Here is a 6,000-nt window from a genome sequence, read left to right on the forward strand (position 1 = left end):
GGACTGGGGAACTGAAGGAGGGGTCGGATCCCTACATTGGGACAATTGTCTGAGTCAGAGGAGAAACATTTAAGGCTAAGAGTAAAACAGCTGATCTGTGGCAGCCTAAATGGAATGAGAATTAGACAGACCTTGCCACAATCATACATACCCTGGACAGGGATGCAGGTCCCCTAGAAGGTGCAGTGGCTGGGAGCTGGAGCTTAGGGATTGTGGAGCAATCCCAGGGTGAGGGATGCTGTTGACTGCAGAGAGCCAGACCAAGGGGACATGAGGGAAGAGATGTGGTGGAAAATACCTGTGGAGGAAAGCCAGGCAGCCATGGAAGCAAGGTGATACTGCTGAGTCATGTATATGGGGTGAAGCCATCACCATAACCTCTCTCTTCCCACATGCCAGCACCTGGTGGCTGAACAATAGAGAGGCTGGCCCACCAAACACCTGACACACTGATCTACAGAGTAGGACCCACCCAGACAGCCCCTTTAAGTACCCAAGGCACTGATCTACAGAGTAGGAAGTCAGCCAGAAGGGCCCCTCTATGTGCCTGACGTGATGAACAGCAGAGAAGGACCCCAGGCAAGGGAGCCCTCTAAGTGCCTGAACAGGTGGAGCTACGGAGAAAGACTAGCCAAAGAGGCTAAGTCATGTCTGACGCTTTTGTGACCCCATGGACTATAGCCCATCAGGCTCCTCTGTTCTTGGGATTTCCCAGGCAAGATACTGGAGTGGGTTGTCATTTCCTTCTCCAGGGGATCTTTCAGACCCAGGGATTGAACCCAGATCTCCTGAATTGTAGGCAGATTCTTTACCACTGAGCCACCCAGGAAGTGCATTCATAACATACCACAATTTGCTGGATTTTTTAAACCAATGATTATTGGAGTTATTTTAAGCTTTAGAATATAATGAAGAAAACTTTAAGACTAATACTGTATATGACTTTTGATAGAAATATGCATCTATTTCTTTACTTGGAGCTTCCCTGCTGGCTAAAAGATAAAAAAAATCACAAGCCAATTCAGGAGACCCAAGTTCAATCCCTGGGTTGGGAAGATCCCCTAGAGGAGGAAATGGCATTCCATTCCAGTATTCTTTCCTGGGAAATCCCATGGTGAGCTACAGTCCATGGAGTCACAGAGTTGGACATGACTTAGTGACTAGACAGCAACAATTTTTATACTTGGCCTAAAATTATAATAAAATAGCTAAGCTACACTTCTTTTGCTAAATGTTCTCATGGTTTACATTGTTTTGCATTTTATTATTCAGTCTTTTGTATCTTTCCTTGCCAGGGTCCAGCCCTGGTGGATCCAGGGAATTCGAAGCGGGGACGGCGTAGGCGTCAATCAGGAAACAATAGCTTAATTAAATATTAACTAGAAATATTAAGAATGGTTAAGTAAGGATAGCTCAGTAGGAAAATTCAGTGGAAAAAAGAGGCTGAATAACTTGGTTTACGTGGAAAGCCAGTAAAATCCCAAGACAAGGAATCTGCGTCACCTACGTAGGCCACAAGCGTCCTCCGGTTCTCCCGAAGGAGAGGAGACACTAAGGCCTCCCCGGTCAGATCTTAGAAGCCCAGGCATAATTAGTAGGCTTGACAAGCCTCCACGTTCCAGATGGGAATTCAGCCAGAAGGTGAGAGAAACAACAACATGGGGAGACCAAGCTTCAGTGAACAAGGCCCACACTTTATTTTCCAAAGTAGTTTTTATACCTTAAGTTGTGCATAGAGGATAATGGGGGAAGGGGTAGAGTCGTGCAAGGTCAGCAGTCCTTGATCCCTATCGAAGCCAGGCTTTCAAACTTATCATATGCAAAAGTTTAGGTGATTTACATTATCTTCTGGGCAGGAGGCCCATTAACATTTTAAGATCCTTTCTTCAGAAAACTTATTTTTCTCTAAAGGTGATTATTCTAAAGTCAGGCGCCACCCTCCGAAAGCATATCAAAAAGTTGCATTCCTATAGGGCAAAGGTGTGGTGGGCTATAACAAGAAAAGAATTAACTCAAGGATCCAAGGTTACAAACATTAAAGCTACTACTTACATTCTTATACACCAATTATATTAATCAATACACTCCCAGGGACACAGTAGATAAGGGATATGGAAATTTAGCAGCAAACATTGGCCCAACAAGTGAAAAACCCTTCACCAATACAATTTCTAATCAATCTTTTAACTGCTCAAAGGAATCTGCATTTTAGACAGTTTAGAACATCTCACGCCTCTCACGGTTGGGAGGCTGTGAACAATCACATGTGGCCGGAAGAACCTGTTCAGGCAGGCTAGAGGACTTCCAAAGGAGTTTGTAGGTTGAAACACTCTTGTCACGCCCAGGAACTTTATTAACTGGAGCTGTAAGTTAACTCTTTTTCAGAGAGAGGTGGTGGGGGACAGCCCCCCATAAAGTCAGAGGTGTAGGTGAGAGCACAAAGCAGTAAAGTAGGCAGACTCTGGTTTTGGGGATAGATGCTTGAGAATTTCCAGGGGGGCTCCTGAAGCTCGATCCTGCCTTTGCGTATGCCGAGCCTCCTTCCTCGTGACCTTTGCCACGGGCAGAGTTCCTCACACTGGCTCCTGGCATTTCCTTATATTTAAATTTTCTCTTTTAATATCAGTATCTACTTGGGTTTAAATTTGTGCTATTCTCAGTACAGGCTTTGAATTTTCAGTGGGGAGGCCTGCCTGGGTTAGTGCTGTGGATAGGTAATTCTTTCTAATTCTGAGATTAGGGAGTCCTCCTGCCGGAAGTCACTTTCTCCAGTGGGACTGATAATGTTATCAGTTATAAGGGTACACTTTGAGTTTCCAGATAAATACATTATGCTCAGTGAAGTTAAATTTCAGATATAAAATAAATGATGTTTTAGTATAAAGATGTTCCAAATATTGCATGGGACATGCTATGCTAAGTCGCTTCAGTCGTGTCTGACTCTGTGCGACCCCATAGACAGCAGCCCACCAGGCTCCCCCGTCCCTGGGATTCTCCAGGCAAGAACACTGGAGTGGGTTGCCATTCCCTTCTCCAATGCATGAAAGTGAAAAGTGAAAGCGAAGTCGCTCAGTCGTGTCCGACTCTTAGCGACCCCATGGACTGCAGCCTACCAGGCTCTTCCGTCCATGGGATTTTCCAGGCAAACTTATACTAAAGCATTATTTAATATTTATCTGAAATCCAAATTTACATGAGTGCCCTGTACTTTCACTTGATAAATCTGGCAACCTTAGGTATTTAGCCTGACAAACATATGTCTGTGTTTTGCCCATACTAATTATTGTAATTACTGATGTATTTAGATTAATATCTGCCATCTTACTACTTTTTAACATTTGTTCCACTCATGTCTATAATTTTCTGTTTTTATCCTTACTTGACTTGCTTTGAAGTGAAAGTAGCTCAGATGTATCTGACTCTTAGTGACCCTGTGGACTGTAGTCCACTGGGCTTCTCTGTCCACAGAATTCTCCAGGCAAGAATACTAGAGTAGGTTGTCATGCCCTCCTCCAGGGAATTTTCCAGACCTAAGGATTGAACCCAGGTCTCCTGAATTGTAGGCAGATTCTTTACCATCTGTCACCAGGATTTGCTTTAGATTAATCAAATATTTTTATTATTTCATAATAAAATTACCAATCTAATAGTCTCTTAGTAATATATTTTTTACTATTCTCTTAGTGTTCCTGGAGACTATGTTTCCTGATTTATTAGACTCTAAAGAAATTAGTATATATATGATATCCCCGCTAATGTCAGAACATACTCTTTTAACTTTGAACTTTTGTGATTTACTTGAAATGTACTGTAAGTCTACATATATGCTAAACTCCACAATAAACTGTGTTTATTTTGTAAAATTAACATTGTATTTACCCACAAATCTTTTCCATTTTTCTCTATAATTTTACGCATTTCTGTGTTTCCATCTGGGGCAATTTTCCTTTTGCCTTAAGAATTCTCTTTATTTTTTCCTTTATTGAGTCTGCTGATAAGCTTTTCTGTTAGTTTTTTTCTCAATTTTTGTTTTTCTGGAAAGGTCTTTTTATAATCACTTGTGGAGGGAGTTTTCTCTGTGCAAAAATGTTTAGGTTAACATTTTGTTGCTATTCTCCTTAAAGTGGTCATTTTATTGTCTTCTTACTTCCATTATTAAGAAAATAATTATCTAGAACTTATAGTTTATTTTTAAAAGTGATATGCCTCATTTACCACGTAGAAACATATTCTTTCCTTTGGTATTCAGCAGTTTTACTGTGATGTTCTTAGGTGTGGTTTTCTTTGTATTTATTTTGTATGGGTCCATAGAGCTTCTTAAAATTGTGGATCAATATTTTTGATAAATTGGGGGAAATTATTATTTATTATCCATTTAAATATTGCTTCTGCATCATCCTTTCTCCCATTCTGGGATTTTTATTTACATGCCCTATATTGTGCCTCAGCTGGTAAAGAATCTGCTTGCAATGTGGGAGACCTGGGTTCGATCCCTGGGTTAGGAAGATCCCCTGAAGAAGGGAAAGGTTACCCACTCCAGTATTCTGGCCTGGAGAATTCCATGGACTGTATAGTCCATGGGGTCACAAAGAGTTGGACATGACTGAGTGACTTTTATTTCATACATTATTATGCAATTTTTAAGTATACTCCATTTTTCTCTATGTACTTCTGCTGAATATTTTCTATTAATCTATTTTCAATTTTATTAATCTTCTCATGAGTCTAATTTCCTGTTAAATGTATCCATTACATTCACAATTTTGATTATTGTACTTTGTCTTTCCATTCAATTAGATTTTATAAATTCCAGTTGTTCCGTGAAAGCTTCCAGTATCTTCTCTATTGTTTGAGCATATTAACCACAGTTACTTTGAAGTTATCTGATAACTTTAAAACCTGGCATGTTGTATTTTTTGCTTAGTATCTTGACCTTACTTTTTATTTCATTGAAGTTTTCACTTTTCTCTTTTCATGCACTGGAGAAGGAAATGGCAACCCACCCCAGTATTCTTGCCTGGAGAATCCCAGGGACGACGGAGCCTGGTGGGCTGCCGTCTATGGGGTTGCACAGAGTCGGACACGACTGAAGCGACTTAGCATAGCATAGCATAGCATAGTTAATTTACAACGTTATGTTGAAACTGAACTGAACTGAACTGGTTGCTCGAGAAAAGAGGTGGACATAAAAATGCTGCCTCCTTGTGGACATTCCCTGTAACTACAACATGACCACCAAGGCTCACTGCCACCTCTAGAATTCTGTTAATGACAGCTATTCTCAGGTAATGTCCTGGAATGGGAACTGCAGAAATATATTCCAAATACAACTGACTTTCAGGAAGCTAATTGCCAAAAGTAAGTTTTTTTCAAACCCTTTAAGGAGAAAAAAGAACTCAAACATTCACCACAGGACAAGATGCTCAGCATTCCTAATTGCTGTAGGAATGTCAACAAAATGACAATGAGATATCAAAACCCACCAGTCACAATGGACACACTCACAACAATTGTCTGTGGCAACAGCCAGTGTAATGGACAGTCTCTGAATGCCTGGGGTGGGGGGGAATGGTCAAGGGGAACAAAGCCTAGAATTTGCATTCCCACACTGAGGCCTATATAAAACCATCAATGAAAAGGCACATGAACCCCAAGGAACACTAGTACAGAACTATATCCAATAGCTAAGACACACAACCAGCAAAATCTCCACCGAGAGATTAAAGCTCAGACTAGATGTGGTACAAGTATACAGTGAGCTATTTCTCATTCATAAAAAGCTGCCACTGAAATCAGGGAATTATGACACTGGTAGCCACAGGGATCAACCTTGAAGGATCATACACTAAGCATAGTCAGTCAGGCAGATGAAGACTATAGTATGTGAAGTACCTTCCAGGCAAAGTAAAAATAGACATACAAGGCAACAAATTTACAATCCAAAAAGAGATTCTGAAAATTCAAAGTCAAACAAAGGGTTCCCCAGCCCCAAAAAAGTGA

Source organism: Bos javanicus, chromosome 5 (assembly GCF_032452875.1).
Source record: "Bos javanicus breed banteng chromosome 5, ARS-OSU_banteng_1.0, whole genome shotgun sequence".
NCBI lineage: Eukaryota > Metazoa > Chordata > Mammalia > Artiodactyla > Bovidae > Bos > Bos javanicus.